General features: G+C 38.9%; 1 protein-coding gene across 9 annotated transcripts in view; it reads left to right on the forward strand.

Moving 5' to 3' along the window:
- Nucleotides 1–15,917, forward strand: part of STPG2 (sperm tail PG-rich repeat containing 2) — an 846,203-nt gene that overhangs the window by 12,161 nt on the left and 818,125 nt on the right. The window lies entirely within an intron of this gene.

The following is a 15,917-nucleotide window of genomic DNA, read 5'->3' on the forward strand; positions in this document are numbered from 1 at the left end:
ACTTGACTTAATTGGCTGGTGCTTAAATGAGGGAGTGCAATGCAGCACAACACAAGCAGCTCTGCATACCTCATCTCAGTACTCACAGCTCGGCCCAGACCTTTGGAGATGCAGAAAGGAATCACCCCAGGGAAAGTTGTTGGAACCCAGAGGCCTGGAGAGAAGGCCAGCAGAGATTACCCTGAGACTTCCCACGTAAGAAAGAACCTCAGATGAAAGTTAGCTGCCTTTCCTCTGAAGAACTAATGAAATAAATCCCCTTTTATTAAAAGCCAATCTGTCTCTGGTGTGTTGCATTCCATCAGCTAGCAAACTAGAACACTGCCCAATGTACTCGGGATGTATCTGGATATTATCTTAAGCTTTACAGAATTACAAGCCCTCATTCCCATTCTGAGCACCATGTATTTTGATTGTTTAAATGAGCTGTCCAGGCATGTTGAGTTAGATTGTGTGCTACAGAAAATTTAGGTTTTGGACAAAATAAATCTCTCTTCCTTTGGTCTCATTAGTAGGTGAATTTCTAAAATACAGACACTGCCACCTTTTACCCTGTATTCTGATTTACCTTAGTACCAACCAGATTGGCTTCATTTTTAACAGTTGACAACTTTAATAGTTGTTATGTGTAGCAATGCTGACTTTCAGAGCTACAGAACTCCAACTCTGAATCTTATGTGTCTCATAGGTACCCAAAGTTCCAGAAAAATGCCAGATTATACACATATGGCAAAGCATCTCAGAATCTAGGAATAACACTTAAAAGCTTAGGAAGAAATGTGGCTGCTATAAGAGCTTGTAATTCAAGTCCCAATTTCCTTAATAGTATTTTCTAAAAGACTCCATACTATATTTTTCCTTTTGTTTCTGGCTTACTTTATATGACATAATGTCCTCAAGGTTCATTCTATGGCTTTTTAAAAAGGGGAATTTAATAAGTTGCTAGTTTACCATTCTAGAGCCAGGAAAGTGTCCCAATTAAACCAAGTCTATAAAAATGTCCAAATTAAGGCACCAACAAGAGGTTGCCTTCACTCAAGAAAGGTTGATGAAGTTCAGGTTTTCTCTCTCAACTGGAAAGGAAAATGGTGAACATGGTGATGTCTTCTAGCCTCCTCTCCAGGCTTCTGTGTCATGAAGCTCCCCCAGGGGCATTCTCCTTCTTCATCTCTAAAGGTTGCTGGGTGGTGGACTCTAGTTCTTGTGTCTGCTGCTTTCATCATTCTTAAGCTTTCTCCAAGATGCTTTCTCTTTTAGAGGATTCCAGTAAAGTAATCAAAACCCATCTAGAATGGGTGGTGTCACATCTCCCTCTATTCAAAAGTTAATACCCACAATTGGGTGAGTCACATCTCCGTGGAGATAACCTAATCAAGTTTCCAACCTATAGTACTGATTAGGAATTAGAAGGAACAGTTGCTCCCACAAGATTAATTAGGATTAAAACATGGCTTCGAACTAGCAGACACCTTTACTGATACTCTATGGTTATGCCTTCCTCCAGACCTCTCTCTCTTGCATTTTTTTTTCAGCCTAAAGGATTTCCTTTAGTTTTTCTTGTAGCGCACCTCTCTTATTAACAAGTTCTGTCAGCATTTTTTTTTTGTGTGTGAAACTTTTGTCTCCCTCATTTTGGAAGGACAACTTTGCTGGATAAAGAATTCTTGGCTAGAAGTCTTTCTCTTTCAGAATCTTAAATATATCATACCAGTGTCTTCTCACATCTTTGTTGCCTGTTGAAAAGTCCAAAGTTAGTCTTATATGGCTTCCCTTGGATGTGGGGAAGTGCTTTTTGCTTGATGCTTTCAGGACTTCATGTGTCTCTTCAGCATTTGAGAGTCTGATTAATATATGTCTTGAAGTAGATCTATTTGGATTTTTTCTATTTGGGGTTTATTGGGCTTCTTTGATTTGCATTTGTATGTCTTTTATAAGGGTTGGGAAATTTTCTCCCCTTGTCTCCTCAACTAATCTTCCTAGACTTTTATTTTTCTCTTCTGGGACACTCATGATTTTTATATTTGTGTACGTCATCAATATCAACAAATGATGTTGTCCACCATTTCCCTGTGATTCAATTCCAATTTTTCCATCTTTTTTGCTATTTGTTCTTTTGTGCATTCAAATTCAATTATTCTGTCCTCTAGTTCGTGTATTCTTTCTTGGCCTCTTCTTGTCTACTGTGTGTCTGTATTATATTTTTAATTTGTTCTATGATATCTTTCCTCTATCTGAGATCTGCCATTTTTCTATTTATTCTTTTAAATTCTTCTTTGTGCTCTTCTAGTGCCTTCTTTTTTTTTGTACTTTATTATTTTTATTTAAAATTAAAAATACATTTTTATTGACATCTTCACATACATACAGTTCATACATGGTGTACAATCAATGGCTCACAATCTCATCATGTGGTTTGTATTGATAACCATGATCACTTTGGAGAACATTTGCATCATTCCAGGAAAGGAAATAAAAAGCTCATACATCCCATACCCTTTACCCTTCCTTCTCATTGACCACTAATATTAACATCTACCAAATTTCTTTTACCCATTATCCCACCCCGTTATTTATTTTATATACATCTTTTTTACTCATCCATACCCTGGATAAAAGGAACATCAGACACAAGATTTTCGCACATAGTCACATTGTAAAAGTGACTATATACAATCGTCTTCAAGAATCAGTGCTACTGGAACATAGCCCAACAGCTTCAGGTACTTCTCTCCAGTCACTCCAATACACCATAAACTAAAAAGTGATATCTATATAATGCATAAGAATGATGTCCAGGATAACCTCTTGACTCTGTTTGAAATCTCTCAGCCACTGAAACTTTATTTTGTTTCATTTCGCTCTTCCCTCTTTTGGTTCTGAAGTCTTTCTCGATTCCTTGATTCCAAGTCCTGGCTCTTTCTCACTTGTCTAAAGTTTTGTATTTGTTTGGGTTTGCATTGAAGGTTTCCTTTGACCTGGTTTGTCAGTAATTCCCCACCAAACCAAGGCCCAGATCTCATACAGGAAATGCAACTCTAGTTGAAGGTATGTTGAAGGCTAGGCTGATTGGCAGTTTTCCTGACTGCACTTTCCTCATGTTCCCAGAAGATGGCCCTCTTCTGCCACCTTTCACCCTTAGGCCCACCTCTCTTCAACTGTGACAACCATCTGAGCAGGATGGAGACCAGTGCAATTCCAGCAAGGCCATTGGTTTCAGTGTGTTCTGAAAACTGTCAACCCTGGGGGTGGTGAATGGGCAATGTGTACCTCAGCAGAAATTCTGCTTGTGGACCCCATAGGCCTGGTGGTCACTAGGTTACTGCTTGGAATGACCTTGGTCTGTGGGTCTGAGTATTTCAACTGCCTGTGCCCTCAAGTAACCCAGAAAAGCCTGGCAGTATGGCATGGCTTGGCTCATCTCCTTGGCCCCACCTCTCCACCTGTGCGTGCCTGAGGGTTCCAGAATTCTGTGGAGTGAGGGAAGTGGTAGCGGGACTGAACAAGACTCTTTTGCTGGCCAATTCTCAGATGACTCCACCCTGTATCTCCCCTTCCTCTCGGAATAAAGGACCCTCAATCTCTTCTGAAAACCAGGTGCCCAGGTGGCCTGTCTCAGGGGTCATAGGCAGGCACTGTGCACTGGCTGGAAGGTCTCTACAGGGAAACCAAATCTGCTGGCTTCTAGGCTCCCCAGGGGAGCTCCTGGCTGCAGAGCTGAGAGGGAAGATCTCCCAAGCTAGCTGGGAATGCTGGCAGGGTTGCAGGAGTACCCACCTCCTTTAAAACTCACTTCTTCCTGCATGCTGCGGCTTGCTTCTGGTGTAGTCACAATTGAGCACACACACCCTGATCTCTCCATCCCAATTTCTCTGGCTTTTCATCCAGGACCTCCCTATATAGTGTAGAAGACCCTCTTTGGTCACTTACACCCAGGACCTGCTCTATTGGCTGTTTTTCTTTTACTTCTCAGGTTGTTCCGTGGAGCAGTGGTAGAACTCATCTTATCCTATCCTGCCATCTTTCTGGAAGCCTGAGTATCTTTTCCTGTGCTTTCAGCCATTTGTATTTCCTCTTTGGAAAAATGTCTATTCATATCTTTTGCCCGTTTGATAATTGGATTGTTTGTCCTTTTATTGTTGAGTTGTAGGATTTTTTTATATACTGGATAGCAAACCCTTATCAGATATATGGTGTTTCTAGTTTGCAAGCTGCCAGAATGCAATGTACCAGAAACAGAATGGCTTTACAAAGGGGGATTTAATAAGTTGCTAGTTTACAGTTCTAAGGTTGAGAAAATGTCCCAATTAAAGCAAGCCTATAGAAATTTCCCATCAAAGGCATTCAGAGACAGATACCTTGGTTCAAGAAGGCTGATGAAGTTCAGGGTCTCTCTCTCAAGTGAGAAGGCACATGGTGAACATAGTCAGGGTTTCTCTCTTGGCTGGAAAGGCACATGGTGAACATGGTGTCATCTGCTAGCTTTCTTTCCTGGCTTCCTGTTTCAGGAAGCTTCCCAGGAGGCATTTTCCTTTTTCATTTCCAAAGGTCACTGGCTGGTGGACTGTGCTTCATGGTTCTACAGCATTCTTTGCTCTCTCCCAATCTCATTCTCCAAAATTTTTCCTCTTTTGTAGGACTTCAGAAACTAATCAAGACCCACCCAAATGGGTGGAGACATATCTCTACCTAATACAGCTTAACAAGAGTAAAGCTCTTGATTAAATCTTGATTTAGTCACATCTCCAGGGAGATGATCTAATTACAGTTTCAAACATGCAATGCTGAATAGAGATTGGAAGAAATGGCTGCCTTTACAAAATGAGACTAGGATTAAAACATAGCTTTTCTAGGGTACATACATCATTTTGAACCAGCACATATGGTTACCAAATATTCTCTCTTATTGAGTTGACTGCCTCTTCATATTTTTAACAAAGTCCTTTGAAGTACAAACTGTTTTCAGTCTTGAGGGTTTCCCATTTATCTATGCTTTTCTCTTATTGCTTATGGTTTGGGTGTAAAGTCTAAGAAGTCATCATCTATCGTTAGGGCTTAAAGATGTTTCCCTATATTTTCTTCAATTACTTATGGTAATGGCTCTCATACTTTATCCATTTAGAGTTAATTTTTGCATAGGGTGTGAGGTATGGATCCTCTTTAATCCCTTTGAATATGGATATCCAGTACTCCCAGGCCGATTTATTGAAGAGACAGTTCTGTCCCAATTCAGTGGCTTTGTGAAAAGTCAAGTGATCATAGGGGTGCATGGGTGGTTCAGTGGTAGAATGCTTGCCTGCCATGTGGGAGTCCCAGGTTCAATTCCTGGCCCATACACATACCCTTCTCCCCCCAAATATATCAATTGACCATAGATCTGAGGTTCTAGTTATGAACTCTCAATTTTTTAAAAAATTTTTTTTAATTTTTAATTTTTAATTTTTTTAATTTTTATATTTTTTATTAATGGAAAGAAAGAAAGAAAAAAGAAATTAACACAACATTTAGAAATCATACTGTTCTACATATGCACTCAGTAATTCTTAACATCATCACATAGATGCATGATCATCGTTTCTTAGTACATTTGCATCGGTTTAGAGGAACTAGCAACACAACAGAAAAAGATATAAAATGTTAATATAGAGAAAAGATATAAAAGTAGTAATAATAGTAAAAAACAACAACAACAAAAAAACCCTATAGCTCAGATGCAGCTTCATTCAGTGTTTTAACATGATTACTTTACAATTAGGTATTATTGTGCTGTCTATTTTTGAGTTTTTGTATCTAGTCCTGTTGCACAGTCTGTATCCCTTCCGCTCCAATTACCCATTATCTTACCCTGTTTCTAACTCCTGCTGGACTCTGTTACCAATGACATATTTCAAGTTTATTCTCAAATGTCCATTCACTACAGTGGAACCATACAGTATTTGTCCTTTAGTTTTTGGCTGGACTCACTCAGCATAATATTCTCTAGGTCCATCCATGTTATTACATGCTTCATAAGTTTATCTTGTCTTAAAGCTACATAATATTCCATTGTATGTATATACCAAAGTTTGTTTAGCCATTCTTCTGTTGATGGACATTTTGGCTGTTTCCATCTCTTTGCAATTGTAAATAACGCTGCTATAAACATTGGTGGGCAAATGTCCATTTGTGTCTTTGCCCTTAAGTCCTTTGAGTAGATACCTAGCAATGGTATTGCTGGGTCGTATGGCAATTCTATATTCAGCTTTTTGAGGAACCGCCAAACTGCCTTCCACAGTGGTTGCACCCTTTGACATTCCCACCAACAGTGGATAAGTGTGCCTCTTTCTCCACATCCTCTCCAGAACTTGTCATTTTCTGTTTTGTTGATAATGGCCATTCTGGTGGGTGTGAGATGATATCTCATTGTGGTTTGATTTGCATTTCTCTAATGGCCAGGGACATTGAGCACTTCTTCATGTGCCTCTTGGCCATCCGTATTTCCTCTTCTGGTAGGTGTCTGTTCAAGTCTTTTTCCCATTTTGTAATTGGGTTGGCTGTCTTTTTGTTGTTGAGTTGAACAATCTCTTTATATATTCTGGATACTAGACCTTTATCTGATATGTCATTTCCAAATATTATCTCCCATTGTGTAGGCTGTCTTTCTACTTTCTTGATGAAGTTCTTTGATGCACAAAAGTGTTTAATTTTGAGGAGCTCCCATTTATTTCTTTCTTTCTTCAGTGCTCTTGCTTTAGGTTTAAGGTCCATAAAACCACCTCCAGTTGTAAGATTCATAAGATATCTCCCTACATTTTCCTCTAACTGTTTTATGGTCTTAGACCTAATGTTTAGATCTTTGATCCATTTTGAGTTAACTTTTGTATAAGGTGTGAGATGCGGGTCTTCTTTCATTCTTTTACATATGGATATCCAGTTCTCTAGGCACCATTTATTGAAGAGACTGTTCTGTCCCAGGTGAGTTGGCTTGACTGCCTTATCAAAGATTAAATGTCCATAGATGAGAGGGTCTATATCTGAGCACTCTATTCGATTCCATTGGTCGATATATCTATCTTTACGCCAATACCATGCTGTTTTGACCACTGTGGCTTCATAATATGCCTTAAAGTCCGGCATCGTGAGACCTCCAGCTTCGTTTTTTTTCCTCAAGATGTTTTTAGCAATTCGGGGCAACCTGCCCTTCCAGATAAATTTTCTTATTGGTTTTTCTAATTCTGAAAAATAAATTGTTGGGATTTTGATTGGTATTGCATTGAATCTGTAGATCAGTTTAGGTAGGATTGACATCTTAATTATATTTAGTCTTCCAATCCATGAACACGGTATGCCCTTCCATCTATTTAGGTCTTCTGTGATTTCTTTTAGCAGTTTTTTGTAGTTTTCTTTATATAGGTTTTTTGTCTCTTTGGTTAAATTTATTCCTAGGGATTTTATTCTTTTATTTGTGATTGTAAATGGGATTCGTTTCTTGATTTCCCCCTCAGCTTGTTCATTACTAGTGTATAGAAAAGCTACAGATTTTTGAATGTTGATCTTGTAGCCTGCTACTTTGCTGTACTCATTTATTAGCTCTAGTAGTTTTGTTGTGGATTTTTCTGGGTTTTCAACATATAGTATCATATCGTCTGCAAACAGTGATAGTTTTACTTCTTCCTTTCCAATTTTGATGCCTTGTATTTCTTTTTCTTGTCTAATTGCTTTGGCTAGAACTTCCAACACAATGTTGAATAATAGTGGTGATAGTGGACATCCTTGTCTTGTTCCTGATCTTAGGGGGAAAGTTTTCAATTTTTCTCCATTGAGGATGATATTAGCTGTGGGTTTTTCATATATTCCCTCTATCATTTTAAGGAAGTTCCCTTGTATTCCTATCTTTTGAAGTGTTTTCAACAGGAAAGGATGTTGAATCTTGTCAAATGCCTTCTCTGCATCAATTGAGATGATCATGTGATTTTTCTGCTTTGATTTGTTGATGTGGTGTATTACATTAATTGATTTTCTTATGTTGAACCATCCTTGCATACCTGGGATGACTCCTACTTGGTCATGATGTATAATTCTTTTAATGTGTTGTTGGATACGATTTGCTAGAATTTTATTGAGGATTTTTGCATCTGTATTCATTAGAAAGATTGGTCTGTAGTTTTCTTTTTTTGTAATATCTTTGCCTGGTTTTGGTATGAGGGTGATGTTCGCTTCATAGAATGAATTAGGTAGTTTTCCCTCCACTTTGATTATTTTGAAGAGTTTGAGGAGAGTTGGTACTAATTCTTTCTGGAATGTTTGATAGAATTCAGATGTGAAGCCGTCTGGTCCTGGACTTTTCTTTTTAGGGGGCTTTTGAATGACTAATTCAATCTCTTTACTTGTGATTGGTTTGTTGAGGTCATCTATTTCTTCTTGAGTCAAAGTTGGTTGTTCATGTCTTTCCAGGAACCCGTCCATTTCATCTAAATTGTTGTGTTTATTAGCGTAAAGTTGTTCATAGTATCCTGTTATTACCTCCTTTATTTCTGTGAGGTCAGTAGTTATGTCTCCTCTTCCATTTCTGATCTTATTTATTTGCATCCTCTCTCTTCTTTTTGTCAATCTTGCTAAGGGCCCATCAATCTTATTGATTTTCTCATAGAACCAACTTCTGGTCTTATTGTTTGAACTCTCAATTTTATTTATTCCCAGGTCCCTTTCCCTTCCATAAAAGTTTAATAACTAACTTTATCAAGTCTCCAAAATAGGTTACTGGAATTGTCATTGGTATTGCATTGAATATTTAAATCAGTTTGGATAGAATTGACATTTTGATGACATTTAGCCTTCCTGTCCATTAACATGGAATATATTTCTACCTATTTACATCCTCTTTGATTTCTTTTAGCAAAATTTTGTAGTTTTCTGTGTACAGGCCCTTTACATCCCTGGTTAAGTTTTACTTGATTCTCTTGGTTTCTATTGTGAATGGAATTTTTTGCCTACTTGCCTCCTTGGTTAGGTCATTAGTAGTATATAAAACACTACAAACTTTTTTGTGTTAATTTTGTATACTACCATTTTGCTGAATTTCTTTATTGGTTCAAGTAGCTTCGTCATAGATTTCTCAGAATCTTCCAAATATAGGATCATGTCATCTGAAAATAATCCTTCCCAATTTGGATGCCTTTTATTTCTTTTTACTGCCTAATTCTTCTAAGCTAACTTCTAGCACAATGTTGAATAATAGTGATATCATTGGGCATTTTATCTCATTCCTGATCTTACGGGGAAGCTGTTCAGTTTGTCACTGTTTAACACTATGCTGGATATTGGTTTTTCATATATACCTTTTATCATATTGAGGAAGTTTCTTTTGATTCCCACCTTTTGAAATGTGGTTATCAAGAAAGGATGTTGAATTTTGTCAAATGCCTTTTTTCATCAATTGAGATGATCATGTGATTTTTCCCTTTTGATTTGTTGATGTCTTGTATTACATTAATTGATTTTCTTGTGTTGAACCACCCTTGCATGCCTAGCATAAAGCCCACTTGGTCATGGTGTATAATTCATTAATATGCCATTAGATTTTATTTGCAAACATTTTGTTGTGAATTTCTGTATCCGTATTCATTAGAGAGATTGGTCTGTAGTTTTCCTTTCTTTTAGTATCTTTAACAGGTTTTGATATTAGAGTGATGTTTGCTTCATAGAATGAATTGAGGAGTATTCCTTTTTTTCAACTTTTTGAGCAAGAATGGTGTTAGTTCTTCTTGGAATGTTTGATAAAATGCCCCTGTGAAGCCATCTTGCCTGAGCTTTTCTTTGTAGGAAGGTTTTTGATGGTTGAATCTGTTTACTTGTGATTGATTCATTGAGGTCTTCTGTTTCTTCTTCAGTCTATAGGCTGTTTGTGTGTTTCTAGGAATTTATCCATTTCATTTAAGTTGCCTAGTTTATTGGCAAATAGTTGTTCATAGTATCCTCTTATGATTTATTTTTATTACTTTGGGGTCCATGGTACCCATCTCTCTCATTTCTGATTTTATTTATTTGCATCTTTTCTCATTTTGACTTTGTCAGTCTAACTGTTTGGCAATCTTGTTGCTCTTCTCAATTTAGTTTTATTGATTCTTTCTACTAGTTCTTTGTTCTCCAATTCATTTATTTCCATTTTAATCTTTTAAATTTTGGTGATGTCCCCTTTATGTATATTTTCTTTTGTTGTTTGTGTTTTAGGTGTAAAGTCTAAGAAACCATTGTCTAACAAGATCCTGAAGATACTTCTGTACCTTTTCTTTTAGGATTTTGATAATTTTGGCTCTTATATTTTGCTTTTTGGTCCAATTTGATTTCATTTTTTACAAGGTGTGAGGTAGGAGTCTTCTTCTTCTTCTTCTTTTTTTTTTTTTTGCAAATGAATATGTAGTTTTCCAAGCAATGTTTATTGAAAATAATGTTTTTTCCGATTGAGTGCTCTCTGCCCCATTCTCAAAAATCAGTTGGCCATAAATGCGAGGATTGATTTCTATGCTCTTTATTTGATTACATTGGTTTGTATGTCTATCCTTGTGCCTGTATCATGGTGTGTTGATTACTGTGACTATGTAATAAGCTTTAAGGTCTGAAATTGTCAGTCCTCAAACTTAATTTTTCTTTTTCAAGATGGCTTTTACTGTTCAAGGCCACTTACTCTTCAATATAAATTTGATGATTGAATTGTCAGTTGTAGAAAGAGAGTTATGGTAACTTTGATTGCGATTGCATTGAATGTTTAAATTATTCTTGGAGCAAGCCATGTTCTAGTTTGAAAAATCTACTGGAATGTGACATACCAGAAATGGAATGGCTTTTAAAAAGGGGGAGTTTATTAAGTTTCAAGTTTACAGTTCTAAGGCCTTGAAAATATCCAAATTAAAGCAAGGCTATAAAAATATTCCAGTCAAAGGCACCCAGGGAAAGATACCTTGTTTCAAGAAAGCCTATGTTATTCAGTGTTTCTCTCTCAGCTGGAAAGGCACATGGTGTCATATGCTAGCTTTTTCTCCAGGAATTTTCAATGGCTTCCCCAGGGCTCTGCCCATTCTGTTGGCTCTGTTGGTGCTGGTGGCTTTCTAGCTTTTTCAAAATGGTTCCCTCTTAAAGGGCTCCCAAAAAACAACCCCACCTGGAATGGGTGGGGACATATATCCATGGGAACCATCTAATCAAATTGGGTGGGTCACATCTCCATGACAGCAATCAAAAAGCTCCCACCCAGCAATATTGAATGAGGATTAAAAGACATGGCTTTTCTGGGGTACACAACAGACTCAAACCAGCACAAGCTGGGAACCCAGATTGACATTTTAGTGATAGTTAGTCTGCCAATCCATGAACATGGTATGTTCTTTCATTTATTCAGGTCTTCTTTGATTTCTTTTAGCAATGTTTTGTCATTTTCTGTATACAAGTCTTTTATGTCCTTGGCACTTCTAGATATTTGATTCTTTTAGTTGCTATTGTAAGTGCAATCATTTTTATTGATTCCTGTTCTGATTGTTTATTGTTTGTGCATATAAACACTACAGATATTTTGGTGTTTATCTTATACCCTGCCAGTATAATGAATTCATTTGTTAGCTCTAGGAGTTTTGTTGAGGATTTTTCCAGATTTTATGTATATAAAATCATGTCATCTGCAAGTGAAAATTTTTCTCCTCCCTTTCCAATTTGGATGCTTTTAGTTTCTTTTTCTTGCCTAATTGTTCTGAGTAGGACTTCCAGTACAGTGTTGGATAGTAGTCATGACAATGGGCATCTGTATTAGCTAGGGTTATCTGGAGAAACAGAATCAGCAGGAGATATCTGTAAATATAAAATTTATAAAAAACTGTCTCATGCAACCATGGGGATGTAAGAGTCCAAGATATGTAGGGCAGACTGCAGTTTGACAGCTCCAATGAAGGTCCTCAATGAACTCTCAGGAGAGGTTGGCTGACTGAAGCAGAAAGAGTGATTTTCTCTTCTGAACCCTCCTTAAAAGCCTTCCAGTGATTAGATTAAGTATCACTCATTGCAGAAGACACTCCACTTAGCTGATTGCAAATGCAGTCAGCTGTGGATGCAGACAGTGTGGCAAGATTTAAGTCCATGAAATGTCCACACAGCAACAGACAGGGCAGCACTTTTCTGACCAGACAACTGGGCACTACAACCTGGCCAAGTTGACACATGAACCTGACCATCACAGTCCACGCTTTGTCAATTTGACAGCTATAGACCTCACCTAAAAAAACCATACTTAATCTCTAAATAGAAAGGAATAACTGACAATTTTTTCCTTGCCTAACAATACTCAGCTGTCCTGTGTACAACCAGAAACTCACTAAATCTCTCCAGAATAGGGTGCAAGTCCTTGCATAATATTCACTCTTTTTTTTCCTTTTTCTTTTTTTTTTGCATGAGCAGGCACCAGGAATCAAACCCGGATCTCTGGCATGGCAGGCAAGAATACTGCCTGTCAAACTACCATGGCTCACCCATAATATTCACTCTTAAACTTGATATTTTACAACTTAAATACTATAACGTGAACAAAACAGATTATATCATATGACAAAGAGGATAAAATAAAGGGGAAAACAAAGATATTTGACCCATGTATAAATACATAGATATTAATTACAAAGCAAGGAAGAAAAATGTTCATACCATTACAGTCCTTGTTTCTGTAACAGATTGCATGCTCATAGTTCATATTTATCACTACCTTCTTCCACTACTATTCTGTGTTCCCAGTTACCCTCAGCAAGCACTTGAGTTGACCATGGTTCATTGCCTGGTGGGATGACTCAGACTTTCATTCCTGAATTTTGACAGTCATTGGTAGTCCTGCCTGGATTGGGTTGTTGCAATTTTCCATTGATTTTAGTCAAAGGGCATGGAAGTACTAAGAGACATCATAGGGAATCTCCTGCATTCTAGGAAAACTCTTCTTTACCTTCATTATGTAATTGCAGTCCTATTTCCCCCTGAAAGTCAGGGTCAAATCACCCCAGCCAGTAGAGAAATCCCTTTTTTGGCTTGTTGATCCAGGGGCATGAGTAGCCTAAAGTTGACCAGGTAGTAGTCTTAGATTCCAGTTCAATACAATCATGGTTGTTTCTCTTGGTGAAAGCGCTCCCCCTCCTGGAACTAAAACCTATAGACCAGCAGAGCTCAAGGTCACAGAAACAGGAGGCAAAAATTTTCCTAGTGGATCACTGGGGGTAATAGTGAGTGGTGCCACTCCCATTTCCATCACTTGGTTCCTGGACCGGTGGATCCTGGCTATGGGAGAAACAGCACCATACAGTGAATGCTGACTCAGAGCATACACAGCCTCCTGGAGAATATCACCCCAGCCATGCAAGGAATTGCCACCTAATTGGCAATGTAATTGAGTTTTCAAAAGGCCATTCCACCATTGTATCAATCCAGCTGCCTCTGGATGATGGGGAACATGGTAAGACCAGAGAATTCCATAAGCATGTGCCCATTTCCGTACTTCATTTGCTGTGAAGTGGGTTCCTTGATCAGAAGCAATGCTGCATGGAATACCATGATGATGAATAAGGCATTCTGTAAGTCCACAGGTGGTAGTTTAGCAGAAGTATTGTGTACAGGGAAAGCAAACCCATATCCAGAGTATGTGTCTATTACAGTTAGAACAAATAGCTGCCCCTTCCATGATGGGAGTGGTCCAGTGTAATCAACCTACCACTATGTAGCCAGCTGATCACCTCAGGGAATGGTTTCATATGGGGGGCTGAGTGTGGGTCTCTGCTGCTGGCAGATTGGGCACATAGTAGTGGCTGTAGCCAGGTCAGCCTTGGTGAGTGGAAGTCCATGTTGCTGAGCCCATGCATAACCTCTATTCTTAATGCATGACCACTTTGTTCATGAGCCCATTGGGCAATGACAGGAGTTTCTGGTGAAAGAGGCTGACTGGTATCCACAGAATGGGTCATCTTATCCACTTGATTATTAAAACCTTCCTCTGCTGAAGTCACCCTCTGGTGAAAATCCACATGGGACACAAATATCTTCATGTTTTTAGTGCACTCAGAAAGGTCTGTCCACATCCCTCTTCCCCAGACATCTTTGTCACCAATTTTCCAATCATACTCTTTTCAGGTCCCTGACCATCCAGTCAAGCCATTAGCAACAGCCCATGAGTCAGTATACAAACACACTTCCGGCCAGTTCTCCTTCCAATCAAAATGAACAACCAGGTGCACTGCTTGAAATTCTGCCCACTGGGAGGATTTCCCTTCACCACAGCCCTTCAGGACATCCTGGCAAGGGATTTTAGTGCTATAGCTATCCACTTGCAGGTGGTACCTACATATTGTATAGAACCATCTGTAAACCAGCCCTGAGTTTTCTCTTCATTGCTCAATTCACTATAAGGAATTCCCCCAAAGGCCATAGCTCTGGTCTGGGAAGGAGAAGGTAATGTGACAGGAGTGCAGACCATGGGCATTTGGGCCACTTCCTCGTGTAACTTACTTGTGCCTTCAGGACCTGCTCTGGCCCTATCTTGTATATACCATTTCCATTTTATGATGGAATGTTGCTGCACGTGCCTGATTTCATGGCTTGGTGGGTCAGACAACACCCAGTTCATGATTGGTAACTCAGGTCTCATGGTAACTTGGTGGCCCATAGTTAAGCATTTGGTCTCTACTAACGCCCAGTAGCAGGCCAAAAGCTGGTTCTCAAAAGGAGAGTAGTTATCTGCAGCAGATGGTAAGGCTTTGCTCCAAAATCCGAAGGGTCTGCATTTTGATTCTCCTATAGGGGCCTGCCAAAGGCTCCAGACAGCATCTCTACTTGCTATGGACACTTCCAGCATCATTGGATCTGCTGGATCATATGGTTCAAGTGGCAGAGCAGCTTGTATAGCAGCCTGGGCCTGTTGTAGAACCTCCTCTTGTTGAGGTCCTCACTCAAAATTAGCAGCTTTTCTGGTCACTCAATAAGTTGGCGGGAGTAGTACACCCAAATGAAAATATGTTGTTGCCAAAATCCAAAGAGACCAACTAGGCGTTGTGCCTCTTTTTTGTTCATAGGAGGGTCCAGATGCAGCAACTTATCCTTTACTATAGAAGGGGAATCTCAGCATACCCCACCCCACTGGACACCTAGAAATTTCACTGAGGTGGAAGGCCCATGCGTTTTTGTTGGATTTATCTCCCACCTTCTGACATTCAAATGCCTTATCAATAAGTCTGGAGTAGTTACTACTTCTTGCTCACTTGATCCAAACAAAATAATGTCATCAATATAATGGACTAGTGCAATGTCTTATAGGAGGGAAAAATGATCAAGTTTCCTGCAGACAAGATTATGATATAGGGCTGGAGAGTTGATAATACCCTTGAGGTAGGACAGTGAAAGTATACTGCTGACCTTGCCAGTTGAAAGCGAACTGTTTCTGATAGTGGTCCTTGTAACAGCTATTGAGAAAAAAAGCATTTGCCAGATAAATAGCTGCATACCAGGAACCAAGGGATGCATTGATTCGCTCAAGTAATGATGCTGCATCTGGAAGATCAGCTGCAATTTGAGTCACCACCTGGATGAGTTTATGATAATCCACTATCATCCTTCAAGCCCCATCTGTTTTCTGCACAGGCCAAATAGAAAAGTTGAATGCGGATATGGTGGGCATCACCAGCCCTGTATCCTTCAAGTCCTTAAGAATGGCGGTAATCTCTGCAATCACTCCAGGAATCTGGTATTGCTTTTGATTTACTATTTTGCTAGGTAGGGGCAGTTCTAGTGGCTTCCACTTAGCTTTTCCTACCATAATATCCCTCACTCCATGAACTCAGAGAGCCAATGTGGGTATTCTGCCAATTACTTAGTATGTCTATTCCAATCGTGTATTCTGGAACGGGGGAAATAACTACAGTTATTTATAT

This window comes from Tamandua tetradactyla, chromosome 24 (assembly GCF_023851605.1).
Source record: "Tamandua tetradactyla isolate mTamTet1 chromosome 24, mTamTet1.pri, whole genome shotgun sequence".
Taxonomy (NCBI): domain Eukaryota; kingdom Metazoa; phylum Chordata; class Mammalia; order Pilosa; family Myrmecophagidae; genus Tamandua; species Tamandua tetradactyla.